The following is a 23,312-nucleotide window of genomic DNA, read 5'->3' as shown; positions in this document are numbered from 1 at the left end:
GTGCAGGTCTGTTTGATCTTGACTTGCCTATTGCCATAGTGCCCTTCCCTATCCTTTAAATAATGTACTTCGGATATTGAAAATAAATTGGTTTGTAATGACGTTATATTAACTTCTATTAAATAAATGTTGAATTTGAATTAAGATTATTAAATTAACGTTCCCAAAAATTAGGGCGTTACATGTTTATCTCTTTTCACAATTTGGGACCTCCTACAAAATTATCTATATGTTTCAATTTATAATGGTTTTTATATGTAATATGGATCTTGTTTGATAGATATCAATTAGTTTTATAATATGATGTTTTCGAAATTATAAAAAACCTTATAGATTGTGAGATAGAGACAATTTTTTGAAGGACACGTATGCCGAAATTGGTCGAACAAATTGGGACGGAGGGAGTAGATCGCTATAGGTTTGGGCTTATGGGAATGAAGTTTAGATCTTAGTTGCATGACGGGGAACAGGTGCCAAAGTAGAATAGGAAGTGTGGGTGGGGGACTGGGAGTATATAGAAGAATTTCACCAATGGATAGATGAATAAATGCTATCCATTGGTGAAATTACTACATCAATGAAATGCTCAAGAAGTGATATCTATGGAAATTTTGGCAACAACCTCCATACACTCCAAGAAGTTGCACATTATTTCCGGAAACCACACAAATAGATCTCTCTCAATTTCATAGGTTGTTTTTTCAAGCCACCCAAAAAAATTGGGTTACTATAAATACTTCAGAAAAGACTCATAGTAGAAAAACAAAATAAAAGGAGGAAACACTTACCACGTGTTCTAGACAATTCATCATAAACAAGAAAATGCAAAGGGCATTGGGTTGGTTGTCAAGAGCACAACCAAATTCATCCTTGTTCTTTTTTATATCCTCGAGCCATTTAGTGTAACATGGTCCATCGACTTTATCAGCGCAACCCTTAGCCCTTAGTCAATGACACTGATTTTGCCTCTACTATGAGATTTACATTATCCGAAGTATTGTAATGACATTTTAATGCAAGTATGGTCTTTATCATTTCATGCAGGTCCAGGAATGGCTAAAGATCACATAGTACACCAAACCAAATAAAGCATACCTAGACCCTTGCGCCGCAGTCCCATAAAATGGATGACATTAAGCGGCCGTCTATTATTTTACTTTTCATCATTGCTATAATGATTGCATGCACATTCTGAAGCTCTTGACCACATGTATATTGATTGTGTGTCGTCCTCGTAAGCATGGGTGGAAGAGATACATCAAGGTCACTCGAGACAATTATAGTTTAGTAATTGATTCAACCACGAAGGCCATCAAGAGCTTCATAACGTGCATGTGATCATTATAGCGATGATGAAAAGTAAAATAATAGACGGCTGCTTAATGTCATCCATTTTATGGGACTGCGGTGCAAGGGGGCCCATGTATGCTTTATTTGGTTTGGTGTACTACACTAATTGCTAGGATGATATTAATGAAATGACTTGACAACTGTATAGGCAAGTTAATGAGCAGAGTACTCAATTTGAGGCACAATGTGATCTTTAGCCATTCCTGTATTCAGGAGCTGGATAAAATTATAAAGACCATACTTGCATTAAAATGTCATTATGAGACTTCAAATAATACAAATTTCATAAAAGGGGCAAAATCAATGTCGCTGACTAAGGGTTGGGCTCATAGTCCATGGACCATGTTAAACTAAATGGCTTGATGATATAAAACAGAACAAGGATGAAATTGGTCATGTGCTTGACAACCGACTCAATGCCCATTGCGGGTTGGGCTCATAGTCCATGGACCGTGTTAAACTAAATGGCTTGATGATATAAAACAGAACAAGGATGAAATTGGTCATGTGCTTGACAATTGACTCAATGCCCATTGCATTATGTTGTTTATGAGGAATTGTCTTGAGCACGTGGTACATGTCACCTCCTTTTATATGGTTTTCCTACTATGAGTCTTTTCTGAAGTACTTATAGTCACCCAAAATTTTTATTTGTGAAAGTACATAAATACCCCCTCAATTATCACTTTTTCTCTTAAATACTCCTTCACATTTAAAAGCGCTCATGGAGACCCCCTCAACTACTGGAAACAAAATAAAGACAAACTCCGTTAACGGAATGGATAAATTGACGAATATACCCTTATTATATTATACTATTACATGATAATTTCAAAAAAACCTTGAATTTATTTACCCCACCCCTCCCTAGTTTTGGTTCGGGGAGAGAGAGAGAGAGAGAGAGAGAGAGAGAGAGAGAGAGAGAGGAGGAGGAGGAGGAGGAGGAGGAGGAGGAGAGTGATCGGCGACCACCACCACCACCACCACCAACGGAAGGAAAGCTTTGACTTCGGCCATCCCTACTCTCTCTGTACTTATTAATCTCTCCTCTCCTTGCATTGAACCACTGTCCTCCGACCACCCCCTGGCACACCACCAACCCCCGCCGCCAAGCCATTCCGCAAAACCACCGTTCCTACCACCACGACTCAAAACCCCCATCGCGACCGGCCTCTTCGCCGCCAAGCCACATATCCCTCCTCACCGTCAAGCTCCGCTTTCACAATTGGAACTTTCCTAAATCCGACCCCGACGACATCGTTTCCCAATTTGCACTTTGATTGGGTCCTGCTTCATTGCTTGATCAAGAGGGAGTGCCGGCGGCTGGAGGATGGGTTTCCCACTTGTTAATTTTAGACGAACATCAACAAAACTCATGGCGGAAAGCTCGTAAATGCCTTCCAATCAATTTATGCCTTATGTGGGGAAATACTGAGAGAAATCTCTAACCAACTGGTAGAGTTTCCCACTTTGTGTTGCTCTGTAAAATTAATTTTGAGTTTTGTTGATGTTGGTCTCTATGGCTATACCCCAATCATGGCCTATACCCCAAGAAAAGAACATGGGTTTGGCGAGAATGGGACCAATGGGTCGAGATTGAACCCAATCTTTAATATTACAAGAAAAAAACAGAGGAACTAGAACGTTGGGCGTTTCCATAGGGGCTTCTTCTTCTTGGCTGATTTCTTTGGAGAGAGAAGCAGAGGGGAAGAAGAAGAGAGAGCTGATTATCCGAGCCAAGAGAGAGAGAGAGAGAGAGAGAGAGAGAGAGAGAGAGAGAGAGAGAGAGAGGCATAACAAAATGGTTCTTTATGAGAGGGCATTTTTGTCCAAAAACAAAGCCCAAATTATTGACATGTGACCTTCTAGCAAACGGTTCTAAGACGGAAGGGTGTCATGTAGAGACCCGTAATTGTTTTTCTATTTTTCTTTAATCGTTTAATATGTAAAAGATCGCATTTACTTTAAATTATATGTTTATTAATGAGGTTATTTGGATACGACTACCGTTGTGTATTGGACATTCGAAGAATAGTTGAACTACGAGTTTTGATGTTGTAATAATGTGTGGAAGTGTTGGTAGCAATCGGGGTTTGATTTGTTGAACGTTGGCAAAAATTTCAAATCTGTCCAAGATGTACAGGTACAGATTTTTCCAATACAGGTACATCATGGCCAGAAATTGTGAAATGCTAAAATTTCTGGGTACCTGTACCGGTATTGTCATTCCACGGTACCGGTACATCATGCAAAATTTCTGATTTTTCAGCATGCATGACAGCTTACTATAAATACCTCTCTTTATCATTTTTCACACCCAAAACCCTTGAACCAGACATGAAAACACCTCCTCTCACCTACCCAACTCCAATCTCACCCAAGACTCTTGATTTCAACCTTAAATCTTCAAGATTCAAGGGCTTTCTTCCTCAAAATCACAAGATTCTTGCATTTGGTGAACCAGTGGTTAGTTTTGTGTTCTTGTTCTCATTCCTTGAAGCTTTATCATGTTTTTCTCTCTCTCCTCTCGATTATTTGTTGATCTTTGCTTGTTATTCATGTTTTTGGGCTTTATTTGCTCTAGATCTTGTATCCAAACTTGGGTGAAGCTTGTCTTTGAAGGATTCAAGCTTATTGCTCTTGGTAGACCTAGGGTTTTGCTTAAAACCCATTTAGGTAGGGATTTCTTACTCTTGTTATGCGTTTATGTGGTGATTATGTAGCTAGATCGTGCCTTGCTCCGTTGTTTGAGGTTGTTCTTTTCATTTTCGAAATTCTGCAGAATCGGTCACTATTTATGGGGGTTTTTTGTCATCTTAAGTTCGGAAATAAATTTTTATTTCTTCATATGAAATAGAATAGAGTTAGAGCCCGTTCTAATGCCGCTGGAATCACCCAAAACCGTTGAGAATTGAATTAATGGTAGATTTTAGAAATCTGGTCATGAATCTGTCTCGTTTTCTGGGTTTGCGCTCAATTTTGAACAGCCATAACTTTCTCGTCCGATGTCCGTTTCATACAAACTTTATGTCGAATCGAAGGTCTTGAAGTCGGATTTCTATTGCCACTAGAATCGCCTTAAAAGTCTTAGTACACAGAAAGTTATGACCATTTGAGTAGAGATGTGTCAATCTGCCAATGTCTGTAGCTACTCCTAACATCGTTTTCGTTCCGTGTTATGGCTCCCTATATGGTTAGAACATGTTTAAGTCACTCTCGAGTATGATTGCTTGTGTCCCAATGGCTCGTTGTTCGATCTTGTCTCTTGGCACTCATTAGAGTATAATATTAGTGTCGTTAGGAGGGGAATGTACTGTAAGGTTGATTAGGAATAACGTGAATTTAAAGTATTTATCAATGTGCAATGGGATATGCTTATGAGTTTGTAATACATTGTTGATGATGCATGAACAAATGTGAACTTGAAAAATGATGTTAGCTTATATACTGATTGATAATGCTTTTATGTTTACGTGAGTTGTGAATTCTGAATTGAGGGTCCTGCAACGCAAGGTGTGGTAATGCGGAGACTCTAGAGGGCCCGCAACGTAATGAGTGGTAATGCGGAAACCTAGGTGGAGAGAATTCAATGTGACGCAAGGGGTGGTAATACAGTTGAATGTCTCGCATGATGAAGAGAATTTTGATTGACTTCAGAAGTCGATGTTGATGTTTGGATTGTTTGTTGCTTGAGATTGTGGTTGTCGAAAAGGAGAATGAAATGTTGGTTTTATCAAGGTTTTCTTAAAGAAAGAAATTTGGATTTTAAAAAGAGGATTTTTATCAAAAATCCTCCGGTATTCTTGAGTGAATCAACGGATCAGGTATTTGGGCACAAATTAACGGACTCCGGCATTCAAGCTCGAATCAACGGAGTTCGACCCGAAGTGGTCTTGAGTTTTCCCTAAAATTGTTTTGGAAATCAAAAAGGAAAGTTTTATGAAATGAGGTCCATGATGAATGATATGAGTTAAGGAAGTTGATGTGGCATTCGTTCGAAATGTTATTAAATAGTTGAACAGTTGTTGTAGTCTATTAGATCGATATGAGTTTAAATGTTGCTTTTAGCTTGATGTATGAATTGGTTAGGAATAGCTATAGCATCCCGTAATCGTAGTCCTTCGGTTCATTGTGATGCCTCTTTGCATCTCTTGTCCGTTTATTGCAAATCAATCATTCTTGTTGCATGTTTCATCGCATTTACATATAACTTGAGTAGAGAATTTTCTACTGGGCTAGTATAGCTCAACAAAATTCTTCTTTTCAGGTCCTAGTACTGGGCAATAGCTTGCATTGCATCCAATGCTCAGTGTGGAATACATTTTTGGAAGCTAGCGAAGTCTAGTTATTTAATCATCTTTGTAAATCACCTACTTTTGTTAAAGATGATTCTGTAACTAATCCGTCTTGATTTCTTTTGTCTAAATCATTTGTAATTTAATGACTTGTTCGTACTTATACTTAATTAATTTGGGCCATGGTGCCAAGGATGTATTTCTCAAAACTTGGGGACTTCGTTTGTAATTAAGCAGGTGAAAAACTCATTTTGGGTATTATCTACCTTATGCGAGTATCTTTTATCGAAATGATTTATATATTTATGTTTAAAATCGAGGACGTGACATGTCACTTGGGTGATGGGAGTAGTTGAGGGGATCTCCATGGACGCTTTTAAATATGAGGGGGTGTTTACAAGAAAAAGTGATAGTTGAGAGTGTGTTTATGTACTTTCACCTTTTTTATTTTGTAGCTTGGAAAAACAATATATGAATTCGAGAGAGATCTATTTGTGTTGTTTCCAGAAACCATGAGCAACTTCTTGGAGCGTAAAATTTCCGTAGTATCACCTCATGAGCATTTCATTTATGTAGTAATTTCAGAATCATTTCTACAGTTCTATTAAATGACAAGGATATGGAGAGGTTGACTAGGCAGTAGAAAGAGATATGTAAATGGAAATCTATCTTACATTAGTGCCGTTCACTTTCTGATGCAGAACAGAAATATGAAGAATATAAATTAATTACGCATTATTTTGAGTTTATTATTTTGTTAGGAAATTTCGTTTTAGTTGCCTCCTGTTTTGGCAACCTTATATTTCTTTCTAGTATTTGATTTCCTAGTCAAAGTAGAATTTTTTGTTTTTGGTATTTTTTGTTCATTAATTGATTCTGCTTCCTTTTCAGACGAATCAATTAGGGTTAGGGTTTTTTCCTATATAATAAGTTGTAAGCCATAGGGCTAAGTGAGTTGTTATTGAATTAAAGAAAAAATTGAGAGTTTTCTCATTGTCGTGTGTTCGAAGAGGGAGTATCTCTAGTTCATACCCATTTGTGTTTATGTTTCAAAGAGAGAATCTTTAACATAAGCAAGTTCGTGATCTTTTCTTGCAAATAGTTTCGTAAAAGGAGGCTGCGTTGCATCAGTTGGTATCAGAGCTCTCGTTCCAATCCTGACTATGGCCAGAGGACATTTTGGAGGTCGAGGTGGAAGAGGAGGTCATACAGCTAGTGTTAATAAAGTCTATGAGCGAGATGAGGTTGCTCGAGATGCTCGAATGGAGGAAAGGTTGCAATAAGTCTTGGTGGCGATTGGGTTGCTTACCCAACGCATGGAGGCTTTTGAAGTTGCAATCCCACCTCGCCATCGTCCAGTTCAACCTTTGTTTTCGAAAGAGGAGAAGGTGTTGGATGATGTTTCTATCACCAAATCTTTGACTGATAATCATCAGACGAGGGGGGAGGGGACAATGGTGAATGAAGCTACTATTGAGTGGCCATTCACATCAAATATTATTCCGGATCCAATTGTAGATTGGAGTAAGCCACCAGTTTTTGATGAAGAATCGGTGGAGAAAATTACAGAAGGAGAAAATAAAAAAATTTTGCAAAAAAAAATTGTTACAATGTTAGTGTTATTGAAAACTGAATTTATTAATCCATTTTGGGAATTTATTGAAGACACTACATACAAGCATCATTGTGTTCCGATCTAGGAGGGAGGTGAATTTGTTTTGTTAAGGGAAATCATTCCTTCAAATTATCAAGACTTTTTTTTACATGTTGGGTTCGCAAAAATCAATTTGAAATACAAGTTTGATGCAGACAAGGTTCGGCATACTCAACTATATAAACTTGAGGACGAGTTTCTTCAAGACGAGGAGAATGATGCAGAACAGAAATATGAAGAATATAAATTAATTACGCATTATTTTGAGTTTATTATTTTGTTAGGAAATTCCGTTTTAGTTGCCTCCTGTTTTGGCAACCTTACATTTCTTTCTAGTATTTGATTTCCTAGTCAAAGTAGAATTTTTTGTTTTTGGTATTTTTTGTTCATTAATTGATTCTGCTTCCTTTTCAGAAGAATCAATTAGGGTTATGGTTTTTTCCTATATAATAAGTTGTAAGCCGTAGGGCTAAGTGAGTTGTTATTGAATTAAAGAAAAATTGAGAATTTTCTCATTGTCGTGTGTTTGAAGAGGGAGTACCTCTAGTTCATACCCATTTGTGTTTATATTTCAAAGAGAGAATCTTTAACATAAGCAAGTTCATGATCTCTTCTTGCAAATAGTTTCGTAAAAGGAGGCTGCGCTGCATCACTTTCACTTAACTATTGTTGGTCATTTGTTTGTTGTGGTTCTGTATAGAGTCATAATGACTACTTCTAAAGTTTCAACTAAAGTTGCAATTACATTTTATGTGAACTGCAGGCTGAAAAACGACTATTTTTGTACATGGAAATTGACAACTGTACAATTTGGATGTGCGTGTAGAAAGATGCCCCAAGAGAAACGTATTTGAGACCTTATTCTACCTGGATCACTGTTGCAACGGGTATCATCACACCTCCCACTACACTAACCAGAAAATGTTCATGCAAACCTACATTAATCTAAAATGGATGTGGATGCAATAAATTCATCTTCGCTCATGACAAGGATGTAATAAAAATTAGTATAATAGGTTTGCCAGTCTTCGATACACACTTTAACCTTTCCTCAAGAACTAGATTATCGAGAAAAGCAAGGATTAAGTGTTGTTTTTTTTATTTATCTGATTTTATCATCAAGGAAAATCCTGTGTTGGCTGGTACATAGGGGATCGGTGGTATTGGCTATACGTTGGTTATGCTTTTATTTAATTGGATGGTCACTTAGTGTGTTCAAACCAAGACGGGATAAGCAGGATTGGTTGATAAGAGTATATGATGTTATTAATCACCCCCATCAGCCGCACATGCAAAACCACAAGGGAGTGAGGTTCTTAGTAGATTGCTACCTTTTAAAGCGGATTTGTCACCCCCAATGGAAATATCCTCCGCCCAAGGTTTCAGATGGTAATATCAAGGCTGTTTAAGGCCGATGGACAACACACATGCACATTGGTGCAGTTTTAGGTGCAGAAGACTAAAAGAAAGATAAAAAGAGGCAGAACATTGGAATCACTCCTACAGTCCCTTGGACATCACACAAAGCCAAAAGGCATCAAAAGCGCTGTTTTTTTTTCTTTTTCTGTAACCAACAGATCTCCCTAGAATTGGGAGCAATACACGACATTATATTATGTCACCTTATGTAGACATTGGCAACTTCCCAAACCAACTAGTTCTAGTATTCCTACATGAAAACGAAACTACTTGAATTAGAAGAAGCAATGCATTATTTATCTATCATTGGCCATTAGTTCCAAATACATGTAGAGAAACTCAGTTCCTACAGAAATCCCTTCTATAGATATACATTCATAGAACGAAATCTAATAGTTTTATTATATGCCAGACGTATGAAAAAATTTCATATCAATACAAGAACCACTGACTTTTTTTAAATGTTTTTTAGGAGCTGTCTCTGCCGTGCTTCGTGTACTCTGTTCGGGGTACCCCGATCTTGTATCTGCGCTTCTAGCTGCTGGTTGGGTGTTGGCCGGAAGATTGGCGGAGGGACGGCGACAGTTGGGTTCTGCAGTTGGGGTTACTGTGGTGGGGTGGCTATGGCTGTTTGGGTAGTAGATAAGGTTTGCTTTGGACTTTAATGTATTTGGGCTTGTCTCAATTATCTGGGCTTTTAGGCCTCTTAGGTGTTTTGATCTTATTTGTTTGGGCTTGTCCCATCTTATCCAGGCTTTAGGCCTTTTAGGTGCTTGGTCTTATTCCATTGAGTGTCTTTCTTGGTTGGTATCTTGCTAATCAAGGAATTATGTCTCAGATTGGGTATAGGATTGTTCTTAGGGATATGATGCCGTTCTCCTTGTCCTATTAGTCTTTGGACTTTCAAAGTTTAATAAAATTATTTTTTGCCGTTCAAAAAAAAAAAAAAAAAAACAAAGTAACTGATCATTTTATTATGCAAGTTCATTATCATCAAATTGAATGATGAACACGTTCCAACATAAATAGGCAAACCTTAAAAGTTTTAAATGCCTTAAAACAAAAAGGAATAGGTATAAATAGCCAACTCAAATACATAATACCTACTAAAAAGAGGAACCAAAGAAAAGAAGAAAGTAGAGCATGTACAAGGAAAAACAAGAGAAATCTAAGGGAATGAACAACTAACCTCGTTGACCATCCACGAAAAGAGAAGGAATGGAGGCTGATTTTGTAGTAGTCCTGTTTCACGATCATAGCATGATCCATCATGAGCTTTAGCAAGCATGTGTAGACTAGGCGCCAACTATGAGGAAACCTAGGCGGGGGGCTTGTAATAGGAACAGACCACAAGCAACATTTGGCTCCCGAGGTGAGCCACAAGATAAAGGGAACTCCATAACAACTATGCCTAGGGTCATATAACATCCCAATATAGGGAATTGTCATCATGGATGGTGCTGGAGGCGGCCAAACTGGTTTTTCCTTACATATTTTCAACTACCTTCACCCTCTTAGCAGTTAAATGATGAGCATACACTTCTAAAAACCCAGAGGCAGCAACGTAACAGGAGTACAGCTTTTCATCCACCCAACATCTGCCCTCCTAAACCAAAAGTGATATTTTAGAATACCCCCTTTAGGATTGCCATACACAGCAGCACCACGTTTATGGTATTTCCATTCTCGTTCAGTAACATTGTACGTGCACAACTGTTCCAACTCTTCCCCCAATCGCACTTTTGGATTTTCCACTTGCACATAGATGGTGTTATCAATAACAGTGTGAGAAAGCAACACAGGGCCATGACTTCTTCTTTAGAATGACAGAAAGGGAGGATTAGGCAGCGCATACCAAGCCAGAGCATAGATTTTCCCCTCTACTGCTACAACCATCAGATTAGGCTTAATTGTTGTCAAGATCACTCCCTTCTTCCACTTACGCTCACCACCTCCTCCTACCTTCTTTTTGGTGAGGTCACAGATGAAGACCAAGAGTATCCGCAATCACTGCGGTAATGAGCTCCACCGATAGCATATAGTTTCGACCCAAGTGCAACGTACTTGGTTACGGCAAAAAGTGAAGTAGAATTTACTGCGCAAACATGCAGTTCCAGTTTGAGTACTTCCTCTTTCAGCACCTCGGAGAAAATGTAGATCTTCTGGTTCGTCCAGCCTCCCGCCACTGCTGCCTTGCGATTCTTCTTTTGCTTGCTCCTTTTCTCCTTCCTTTTTGTTGCTGCTGCCTGCTTCTGCTCAATCTCTTCATTCTGGTCCGTTGGGCGCCAAAATTTAGATTGGTTAATATTACATTTTTTTGGACGGCAGAAATTCAGATTGCATAATATTGGCAAAGTGTTTAATATATGTAGCCCAGTGCATGCATTTACACTCTTGCCATAAAAGACCAACTAGAGAAACTCTTAGATCCTCCAACAAAACTCTCTCTCTCTCTCTCTCTCTCTCTCTCTCTCTCTCTCTCACACACACACACAGAGCCATGGATGTCGTAAGTTTGTGCAACTTAGACCACAGTACTCACGCCGGATATGGCCCAACTTTCTTTGCGAGCAACTACGGTACAAGGTGTGTGCCATTTAACTTGCCTGTCAATAGCGGATCAATGGTTTGGACAGACACGAAGTGAGTACAAACACGAAGTAGGTTAGGATCGAGAGAGTGAGAGAACACAAGACACATGATATATTAAATTGGACAGACGCGAAGTGGGTACAAACATGAAGTAGGTTAGGATCGAGAGAGTGAGAGAACACAAAACACAAGATATATTATTAGAGAACACTGAACTCTGGCTTGGATATTACACTGGGTAAAGTCCTCCTTTTTTAGGTGTAAGGAGGAGGTACATCACTCATACAAATAGTACCCATACATAATTAGTTTGTATTACAACCTGCCACACTACTGTTGCTAGTCCATATTACCTGGAAGAACCAATTATTGGTACGCCAGAACTTGTGAATAATTATTGGTACACCAGAACTTCACCTCATATTATTGTACTTTACTATTCACAAGTTCTGGTATACCAATAATTGGTTCTTCCAGGTAATATGGACTAGCAACAGTAGTGTGGCAGGTTGTAGTACAAACTAATTATGTATGAGTACTATTTGTATGAGTGATGTACCTCTCTCTTACACCTATAAAAGGAGGACTTTACCCAGTGTAATATCCAAGCCAGAGTTCAGTGTTCTCTAATAATATATCCTGTGTCTTGTGTTTTCTCACTCTCTCGATCCTAACCTACTTTCTGTTTATACCCACTTCGTGTCTGTCCAATTTGGTATCAGAGCCAATGTTATTCATTCTAGCTTAAACCCCTTCTGGGAACTTCTTTTCCAAAATTACTTCAAATCTTTTTTAAGAAGAAAAATTAAAGCGTATGCTCTGTAGTTGCCTTTTAAAGGATCCTCTACATCAGAAACTTCATTAACTATTCTGATTAAAGAATTTTGTATCAGTGGGTTAAAAGTAACTTGAGACTTTGACTTTGGAACAATGTGTCTCGGTTTATCTACCCTAGTATACAAAATTTTATTAATCAAAATTGGTTAAAAGATTTCACATTGAAAAAGAAAAAGATTTGTTGTATGAGGAAACGAAGAATCCGGACTTTTATCCATAAAAAAAAATGAATCATTTGTTTTCCACCTATTCCTCTGCTACCTCCTCTTTAGTTCCTTCACGATCATCCACTTGTAGAAATTCCTCAGCTTCTTCTTCTAATCTTGAGTACTTGTATGAGTTTGAATATCTACCTGATGATAGTAAGGTTCCCCCTTACTGATCTTCATTTCCTAAACCCATATAATGCCTTTGTAAGACCACAGACCTCTATAAAAAAGATTATCACATAACTCTTTTCCACAAAGCGTCCAACCTCCGTAAAAGAGTATGTCCAAGCCTTCAAATTTGATTAATGTATCATAGCAGCTACAGAAGCTGAACAACTTTTACCCTTGGAAATTTCAGTTGATTTTTCTTGCCTTTGGCAACAACAAGGATTTACTCATCTTCACTTTAGAGCAATCAGACTGGCTGTCACTTTCCACGGCAGAAAAGGTTTACCTGTTACTTCCAGACTTGCTCTGGTAAACACCAGGTTTATACAGTACCAGCACGCATGTATTGCTATAGTTCAAACCACGTTAAATGCTGGAACTGTGGTCTTTACCTTTTACCCTAATTTCAACATGCCACTAGCAGATCTTCATCTACTAACAGCTCTGAAGGTGCAAGTTCAAATTGGTGGTGCCTCTCAAATTTCTACCACATATGCAGCAACCCTTCACTATCAAATGACCTATCGCCTTCAAAATCATTCCTTAGACATGTCATTACCTTCCTCCACAGATGAAACACTTTTTGTAACTGTCAACGCACCTCATCAAGCTTTCTGTGTTCATGTTCCACGTCAGATTTCCCGTCCTGAGCTTCTCAAGCTTCTCCCAAAGTCTTGGGTTACAGCTTATGAGAAAAACCAACAAAAGCCTATGCCAGTTCAATCCTTAAATCTAACTTTCATCCCAAAACCTAATGGTACAGTGGAGATTTCATTCCCAAAAAGAAGTCTCTGCCTCATCCTCCACCCATCTTGTTATTTTTCCCTCGAGAATTGACATGTTTGTAGATGGTTCTCGACCTGGCCCTCCAATTAAATACTTCCAACCCAGTGGCCTTCCAGTCTTCTATTTCAAAAATTCAGAAACAGGTCATTGTTATTTTGATGCCTGTGACTGTGATGAGTGTCTAGAAGACAGTCTTCTAAAAGATGAAGAGGACTTTGAAAATCCATGTCCACTATGTTCTCCGTTGCCCCCCACTCCTTGTAAATCTCCACCTCCTCCTCCTCCTCAACCTCCATCTGATGATGGTTCTTCAAGTCAACCAAGTGGGTGTTTTATGTTCACCTCATCCTCTCCTTGGACTGAAGCAGATTTCACTCCTCTGGAATTTCATAATTCTCAAGAAAGGACGACCCACCGGCATAAAATTCCAGACCATACTACCATTCTTCCTGATGGTAGCACCAAAGCGGTGTCAGCAGCAGAAGCAGCAATAAATTGATAGTCAACAAATTCTTTAGCCCAAAACAAAATTCTTCAGAGAATTGCTAACTCAGCAAAATTTAGAGAATGTTGTCCATAAGAAGTTATCATCTTTGGAACTTCTTATCAGATATTTGCAGCAGAAAATTCAAAATGTTCACCAGGAACTCCTTCAGATGGCATACGCCAACCAAGCATTTTCAGCAGCTTTTTACCAAAAGGATGCTGAAATGAAGCATCTAAGGAATCAACTTCAATCTTTCCAAGCTCAGCAGTATTCTCAGCAAAAAAGCCCATTTGACATGTTCACATCTTCCTCTCAACAAAGTTTGTTTGGATATATTCTCAAATGTCTCAACCCTTACCTATAAATCCTACCTTAGAATTTGGTGAGTCAAGCTCCATCTTTGGAAGCTCATCAACTTTCCTTCCTCTAGCAAAAAGACCATTTCCACCAAAACATCCTTTCCCAAAGCCTCAGATAAAACCTATCCAACCTCCAACAATTCCGTCTCCACCATCTGCATCTACCTCTATTCCTACTACCTCCACTCCTTCTAAACCATCCGATCTAAATTCAAAGTTACCTTAGTTAATGGTTTAGTCAACTTCTAGCCCTTCCAAAAATTCAATTTTCACTCTCCTACATACCATAGCCACTATACCAGAAACCCCATCTCCTGAACCAACCATTGAGTTTGATTCGGATATTGAATCTATTGACTCTATCCCAGTTCCTCATGTTTTCATAATGAACCCAGAAAATTCTCCAGAGGAACATGTTGAAGATCTTATTACTGAAGAAGGTCCCGAGTTTGATACACCTCCAGAAATTTCAACCTTTGATTCCTTCTCACATTCCAACATCCATACCCAAGGTTTCTCCTTTGATAACGTTCCCCCGTCAAAATGGTTGAATAAGCTTTATGAGATTCATGCTTGGTGCACTGCTGCTATGCTTTCCCCAAATGCTACACTGAGCATTGTCATTACTAAGTGTACAACAAAATTTCTTGGCTGTCTTCGTCAATGGTACTTGGCTCTTGGTGAGTATCGACAACTACAACTTAAACAACTGCCAACCCTTGATCAATTTATCTCAGTCCTGCATATTGAGTTTCTTGGAGACCATAACAACACAAAAGAGTATGTTCGAGAAAAATATCTCAGCATGAAGTGTTGCTCATTCAAAAGAAAAGATTTGGAGACTCATTATGACCGTATGTCTCAAAGATTTTATCTTCTCAACGGCATGGATGATGTTAACCTCAAACAAGCTTTTCTCAATTTTCTTCCTGAACCATTGGGAAATGAGACAACAAGGTTACTTCAAACAAAAGGATTAACGCTGAATGCAACATCTCTTGGTGGTATTTACCAGCACTCTTTGATTGCCTTGGAAAAACTGTGCAATCATCAGAAATTTCTCAGAACTCTTGAAGAACATGGAAAACTTCTTGGCAAAGCGTGTGACCGACCAGACCTATCTATAAAGTGCAAAGACAAGAGTGCACTTGCCGTCCTTCCTATTGGAAGTTCAAACACTTTCAGAAATGGAAGTTCCAATCTCCGGGCAAGTTTCAAAAGTTTTCAAAATTTGGCAAGTTCTTACGTCAGAAAAAATGGAAATTTTTCAAAAAGAAAAAGTTCAGAGGGCAACGAAAGTCTGATCGCTGCTACATATACAGAAAGAAAGGGCACTATGCCAAACAGTGTCCAAATAAAGCAGTAAGGGACAAAATGGTAAATTCTTTAGCTCTCATTGGTAATGATCTTGACGATGCTGATATCGAATCTCTGTTCTCTATTGATGATGAAGCAACAGCTGAAGCAATCCTTGCATTCACTTTTGATGATTCAAATGATTCATCAGAATTAGATGATTCTTTTGATGATTCTGACTCATTCCCCTATGAAATCCAAACATTTGAGTTCTCAAACATCATGATAGTTCAACCCTTAGCCAATGTCAAAATCTTGCTTGGAAAATATGAGAAACCTATACCAGTTATTGCTTTCTTTGATACTGGTGCAACAACCTCCATTCTCAACCCAGCAATCCTCCCCAGGCCCTATTGGCAATCGTGTTTTAGACCATTTACAGCAGCCAATGGAGAAACTTTTGTCTTCACTCTGATCAGTAAGCCTATTACCATCCAACTTTTTCCAGGATACACCATAAAACACCAAGTCTATGGTTCTGATCTCCCAGGAAAAGATTTATTGTTAGGCTATGATATTCTCCAAAATCTCGGCAAAGTCTCTTGGCTCAAAAAATGTTTGATGTACAAAAATTATCTGTTACCCTAGACCACCCAACCAAATCTCTTTTTCATAGAAAATTTCTCCTCCATCAAAGAAGCCATAATCTAAACTTCCTATGCTGAATCTCATTCCCAATTCCTCACCAAATGTTCCAACCCTTTATGGAAAAATTCAGATTTCTTCATTTCTCTTTCTTTTAAGAAAAAATGAAGACATTAACCCCACCAAAGCTATCCATCATGAAATGAACCCAGAACACTACCAGCTTACTCTCCAAGAGCTCCAACAACTTTAGTCAGAAGGTTTGATCGAGCCCACAACCTTTCAGTGGGCATGTGAAGCATTTTACGTAAATAAAAGGATAGAGCAGATAAGAGGAAAACTTCGCCTGGTTATCAATTACCAGCCTCTGAATCATTTTCTGCAGGATAACAAGTTCCCTCTTCCTCGGCGAAGTGTTCTTTTTGCAAACTTGCCTAAAGCTCAAATTTTCTCAAAGTTTGACTTGAAAGCAGGTTTTTGGCAGTTGGGCATCCATCTAGATGATCGTCCCAAAATAGGTTTTTGCATTCCAGATTACCATTTCCAGTGGTCAGTTATGCCTTTTGGATTGAAAATAGCTCCATCTTTATTTCAAAATGCCATGATTCGGATATTTGCTCCCATCTTATCCTCAGCACTAGTCTACATTGATGACATCATACTATTTTCTCCAGATATTGAGTTTCATGCTATCTTACTACAAACTTTCCATTCCCTAGTCCAAACCCATGGTATCATGCTCTCAGAGAAAAAAATGCTTCTTCCTCAACTAGAAATTGATTTTTTAGGGATGCATATCTCTAAAGGTCAATATTCTCTCCAGCCTCACATTGGCTCTCAGCTTGACCATTTTTCAGATGAAAATCTCATGGTCAAACAAGTTCAACAGTTCCTTGGAATTGTTAACTATATAGCTAATTTCATTCCCAACCTTGCCCAATACCATACTTCTCTCTCAGCTTTATTAAAGAAAATCCCTTCTCATTGGTCAGCCCTTTGTGTACCAAAGCTGTCAAAGACCTCAAAGCCATAGCCAAAACTTTTTCTCCATTAACCATACCTTCAGATGGGAAGAGAGTCCTTTAGACAGATGCCTCTGATCTATATTGGGGAGCAGTTCTTTTGGAAGAAAATTTAGAACAAAAGCGCAGAATTTGTGGATACAAGAGTGATGCATTCTCTCCAGCAGAACTTCATTACCACTCTACTTATAAAGAAATTCTGGCAATTAAAAGGAGCATTGAGAAGTTTGAATTTCATTTAATCGGTCATCATTTTCTAATTGAGACTAATATGATGAGTTTTTCCAGCACGCTCAAATTCAAACAGAAGCACCTTCCAAAGGCACAGTTGCTCAGATGGGCAAATTAATTTTCCAATTGGAGTTTTAATATTGTTCACATAAAAGGAAAAATAAATGTCCTTCCAGATTTTTTGTCAAGACTTAAAAAAGAAATCAATCAGTTTTCAAAAACAAAACCACATTCATTTGTTCATGGTTGTTTCCCAATGATTTCCTGTTTCCACCCAATTAATCTTTCTGTCCGCCTTCAGTGTCACATTTTAGAGTTAATCCTTCTTTCCAAGTGTGTCCAAATGTGTCAAAACCTTCAACATCTCTGCATTTTTAAGTATGGTCTTGATAAAGATCCCATAGGAGGTCTACCTTTCCATCTGGTCTATCCCTTTCTCACCCAGTTTGAAATATATGACCACCATATTTTTTATTTCAAAAAAGAGACCTACCTCCTTTTATGGTACTTAGTAGATGTTTATACTATAAGTGTCTGTTTTAATAAATCAGCAGTCTTGGTTTATCTGGCTCATGCGGCATTCAATCAAATCCATCCTCCAGAAGATTTCTTTTTGAAATTTCTCTTACTCTTCGGAAGCATATCCTACTGGCAACAGATGATCAGACAAATCCCCAATAGTGCAGGTGGGATCTTCAATTTGCTTTTTGGACAAGTCGCAACAATAGATGTCTTCCTAATCCAGATAGTTCTATCACTTGGCAAAAGGAGTATCACACTATATTCCTTTCTGCATATCCAGAGTCTCAGAGAATCCAAATTGACAGTGGAAATTATCTTGTCATGACTCAAACACTGTGTTCACTTCATGGATTAATACCTGCAGATGTTTCCTCATCTCTCCTCCATTATGAATCTGCAAACTGGAAATTCAATGATACTTATCCGGAAGAATGAAGCCAAAATATCCGCTATCTTTTGGAACAGTATTACTTGACCGACAGAATTGAAGACTATTCTGGAGAAAGTGGTTCAGATGATCCAGAATAACAACCATGTGCTCATGACAGCTGTCTCTTTTATGTGGTGTAAATTCTTGGTTTGTACTGTTTTGTATTATTGGTTTGTACTGTAGAATAGTAATAGTCATTCCTTTTTGGAATGGGCGAAGCCACATCTTGTGAATAGTAAGTACAATAATATGAGGTGAAGTTCTGGTGTACCAATAATTGGTTCTTCCAGTTAATATGGACTAGCAACAGTAGTGTGGCAGGTTGTAGTACGAACTAATTATGTATGGGTACTATTTGTATGAGTGATGTACCTCCTTCTTAAGCCTATAAAATGAGGACTTTATCCAGTGTAATATCCAAGCCAGAGTTTAGTGTTCTCTAATAATATATCTTGTGTCTTGTGTTCTCTCACTCTCTCGATCCTAACCTACTTTGTGTTTATACCCATTTCGTGTCTGTCCAATATTTGGAGACTTTTGTGGAGGAAGATCAGGAAAGAGAAGAGAAGTTTTTCAACATCTATTGAAGCTCAACTAACCATAATACTATCACTTAATCCATACGCATGCCCAAAATTTCGATGAGGGCTTGATGTGGGAAAACCTTGAAGATCTCTCCCGTTCCTTTTCAGCTCGGTTTGCTGTTCCATCAAGAATCTTACAGAATGGTGGAGGGTTGAGGGATTGATGATCAATCGTGGTACTCTTTAGTTCGAATCTTCTGCTTATCTAAATAGGGTCCTTCTATAGTCCGCCCAGGAGGCGGATGAGCGGCGTGAGATTCATGGCATAATGGACAGTACTTTTTGCAGTGTGTCAGAATAAAAGCTGAAGGCTTCAACTAAACGGTAAATGACCAAAATAGTCCTCCAACTTTACCCAATATGGACCACCCATGGATGGACGATGGAGAATAGCAATATTTATTTTTTTATAATATAAATCCACATGTCACATGTTTGTTTCTTCTAGTACCATACTTGACGGCCCGTTTGGATGGAGGATTTGTTTTGGGTGGATATAGAATGAGGGTGGATTTGATGGTGGATAAGTAATAAGGGGTGATATGTTAAGAAGGGTGGCCCCACCTCTTAAGAAAGGTGGATTTGTAATGATGTGTTTGGATAGTTTTTTGAGAAGGAGGATATGAAAGGTGGATATGATGGAATTAGATGTTGAATGACTTAATTGCCCCCACTTTGATTTTTTAATGCTCAATAAGTCAAGATTGGTTTATTTTATACTAATTAGAATAATTGATATTTATCTTTAATATTAGAAAAAAATAATTTCATTTTAGAATACAAAATGTTTTTTTAATGAAAACTACAAAATGTTGAAATCATATTTTTTACCCGAAAAATTACAAATATAGTAATTAGTAAGTGAAAAAATGGAAAAATCAGCATGCATTAGAAAAAATTACATGTGTATATGTAAAGGGGTGTAGATATACACAGATTACTTTCACTCCTCATTTCCCAAAATAAAACCCCCCACCCACAGATCCACTACCACCGCCTCCGCCTCCCTCACTCCCGCCAACCCCTTCCTCCAGCCTCCACTTGACAAAACCAAGCCAGGGTCGCACGGTCCTCGCCCACTCCTGGTCCGATTACTCCAACGCCGACGATCGTCAACCTCCTTCTTCTCCGACGCCGATGTTCTCTTCGAGGTACCACTCCTTCACCTCTCCTCTGTCTTCGATCTCTCTGTTTGTCTTCTCTCTCTCTGTTAAATGAGATGAGAATAGATAAACCAAATGGGGATTTGGAGGGGTGAAACCGTCTCAAAACCTCCCGGATTTGCCAACGACAGGGTCTGAGCTCCCCTTCACAAATCCAGCTTCAGCCGGACATGAAACCTCTGCAGTATTTATCTCTACCTTCCAAAAATCTTAACCAAACACCGAATTTGGTCGACACCCAGAGTACAAATCAGGGGGGCTCACATATCCCCCTTCATCTCCTCCATCCAAACAGGGCGTGAGTGTTCTACTTTGTCAGATGTATGAGTACTTTCTATTTTGTCTAAAATACCTATTTTGCCCTTAACAACCCATAACTACCTTTTGCTCTTACAAATTCACGGGCACGGCTACTTCCTGTTGGAAAAAAAATTCACGGCTATTTTTTCCTTTAATAACTCTGGTGTCCAAACAAACTTACTCGTATCTCAATTAATTTTGGAATCTCGATTCTACCGTTCACTTGTGTGGAGCCTAAATAAAGTTGGAGCAACTGTTTTGTATGAATTGGCCCTAAAAGAATTGATAGCACCTTTAAGATTTCGAATATGAGACTTTACGAGGAAGCAAACCTTAATAACGCGATGTTATTTTGGTATTTTTCATTTTTTGTTTAGTTTTCGTCGTAATTTTTGGGGTTAATCGTTGGTCTCGACGAGACGAATCGAAAAAATATAAAAATATGGACCGATGTTGAAAAAAGTTCATATAAGACGATACTGTAAACAAAAAAGACATTTGTTTGATACTTTCTTCAATTGCGTTGAAGACCCACCAACAAAAACATTCAGTATGCGTAGTTTTGCATCAAACTTTTATGACTTATTAGTTCGTCTTAGCGAGAGGAAAAAAATTATCAAATATTATAATTTTTTAGAAAAAGACAAAATAAGTCCAAAGGATAGTTTGTCTTTTTTAAAAAAACTAAGAGTTTTGATCAATATTTTTTTATCTTTTCGATTCCTCTCGTTGACACGAATTAATAAATTGAGGCAAAATAAAAAATGCAAAAAAAAAAAAGAATAAAGACAAAAAAAAAATAGGCTGCTGATTTTGCCACTCCCTTTTTTGTTAACGTCACTCCATTGCAAGTGTATTTTTGCACCAAAAATACACTTGCAATGGAGTGGTGTTAACAAAAAAGGAAGTGGCAAAATCATTTTCTAAAAAATAAGTCAAAAAAACAGTTTTTAACTTTTTAAAAAAAATTATGAGTTTCGATCAAAAAGATATATATGAAAGTTGTATTTGAATTGTTGTATATATAAATTAGTACTTATTTGGGAACAATCGACGTGCTTTTGTGGCAGAAGTCACCAACATGCTAAACTTTTGTTATTCAAAGGGAGGGGAGGGCTATTTTCATCATTTTGTTAATAGGTACACAATTTGAAAGCTAAGGGACCCACTAATAATCAGCCCTTTGGGCGGATGGTAGATTTAGCCATCTAAATATTTGCAATTTTTCTTCTTAACAAATAAGAGCATCGTCCGGGTGAATATCCTTGCATTGTGACAGTAAATCTACTTTGCAAAATATAATACTACATCGCGTGCTAAATTGTGTGGTCAGTGAAAAGATCCTACTCGTTTCTAACTAAAGATATAGTGGCAATTATGCGCAAGACTCTATACGCATCAGAGAGCATTGCTTATTCGGCTTTCTTCATTTTTATTTTTTGGGTCAAATCAAAATGATGCAAATGCAAATCTGAAACTCCATGAATCATGATAATACGACAACTCTAATTTTCATCCTTATAGTAATTTATCGCGTACTTAAATGAGTCTATGATAGATTCTGCCAGCCCGTAGTTATGTATGTACATGGTGTAGTAAGCTATTACCTTTTCCTTCTCCCTCGTTGTGCTCCCCTCCTCTATCTGAGGGTCCCAAGCTCGCCATTCAACCTCCGATGGAATGGGAATGGAAACCCTAGCCTAACCTGGACCCCTAATATTCTTCTGATCTTCTTTCATTTTCCCAGGAAGTGGTTTGGGACGGGATTTGAAGAAGCTTCGGATGTACTATTGTACAAGAGACAAATGTGTGAAGGTCATGAGTTCAGTACTCGTGCCCATCATTCAAAGTCTTTTTTTACTTACCAAAAAAAAAGAAAAAAAAAGGAGACAAATGGGCATGCAACTTTCCTAGCTAGTCTCATCTTTGGGGCGAAGTCTTTAGTCAGCTGCTAAACCTCACCAATATTTTTTGTCTTCTTTTCTCCCCGAATGTGTTTTTTGTCTATCAATAGCAATACTCCATGTCCATGCCATGGGTCCAATCCAAGGACGAGAAATTCTATTTACACCCCTTATTATATCTCAGAACTCACACCTGTTGGTACACGGGCCTGCTAACCCGCCCAACCCTCTCAACCCAGCTCACATTTTCAAGGATCTGAGATTTAGGGCTAGATTGAGTTTTTAAGCCCGTTTAATAAATGGAATGAGTTTGGGATATCGGTAAAACCTTGATCAGTATTTATATCTATTTAACTTTGACAGTTTACCGATCAAAGCCTTATCGATATTCGAATGAGTTGATTTTTTAACAAAACTCCTTAAAAAAGATTTTTTTAAACAAATTGAACGGCTCCGATCAGTTGCTGGGACTCCTAAACAAAGAGTGTCATTTCAAGTGTCCATAGAACCGGCCACTAATATATATCTATATAATAAAACAACTCAGTATTTGAATCATATATATATCTAACAGCCAAAACTTATCCCTCATAAATTCTACAGCTGAGAAGAGTCCTAGGGCTGGAAAATCCAACTTTTCAATCTTCTCTAACATTTCCTATTCCAACTCTCTTTTGTTATGGAAAGATAGAAAGCAATAAAATTTTATTGCCAAGAAAAGAGCCGGATTTTGAAATAAGAAAGGGAAGTAATCTCTTTAGTTATGGAAAGATAGAAAGCAATAAAATTTCATTGCCAAAAAAAGAGCCGGATTTTGAAATAAGAAAGGGAAGAAATTTTTGAAACCTTAGCATTCTCTCTCTCCGAAGCAAGGCAAAATCTTCTCTAACTTTTCCTATCCCACCTCTTTTTTGTTATTGAAAGATAGAAAGTAATAAAATTCCATGTATAAAATTAGTGCAAGGCAGATTGTAAACTAAGCAAAAGGGTAAGAAATATTTTTGTTTATCGGTTGATCAATTTCAATTTTTTTGGTGTGTGTGTGTGTGTGTGTGTGTG

The 23,312-nt window shown here is 38.0% G+C and overlaps 1 long non-coding RNA gene across 1 annotated transcript; it reads left to right on the top strand.

Annotated features, from left to right (window-relative positions):
• The first annotated feature begins 8,057 nt into the window (after positions 1 to 8,057).
• On the top strand, positions 8,058 to 23,234 carry LOC131329035 (uncharacterized). Its single transcript, XR_009200603.1, has 4 exons — positions 8,058 to 8,186; positions 18,995 to 19,062; positions 22,097 to 22,171; positions 22,264 to 23,234. It is a non-coding gene; the product is annotated as an uncharacterized LOC131329035 (long non-coding RNA).
• Positions 23,235 to 23,312: the final 78 nt, after the last annotated feature.

The sequence above is a fragment of the Rhododendron vialii genome, chromosome 6a, assembly GCF_030253575.1.
Source record: "Rhododendron vialii isolate Sample 1 chromosome 6a, ASM3025357v1".
Classification (NCBI taxonomy): domain Eukaryota; kingdom Viridiplantae; phylum Streptophyta; class Magnoliopsida; order Ericales; family Ericaceae; genus Rhododendron; species Rhododendron vialii.
Note: the sequence above shows the minus strand (reverse complement) of the source record. Positions and strands in the feature narration are given on the sequence as shown.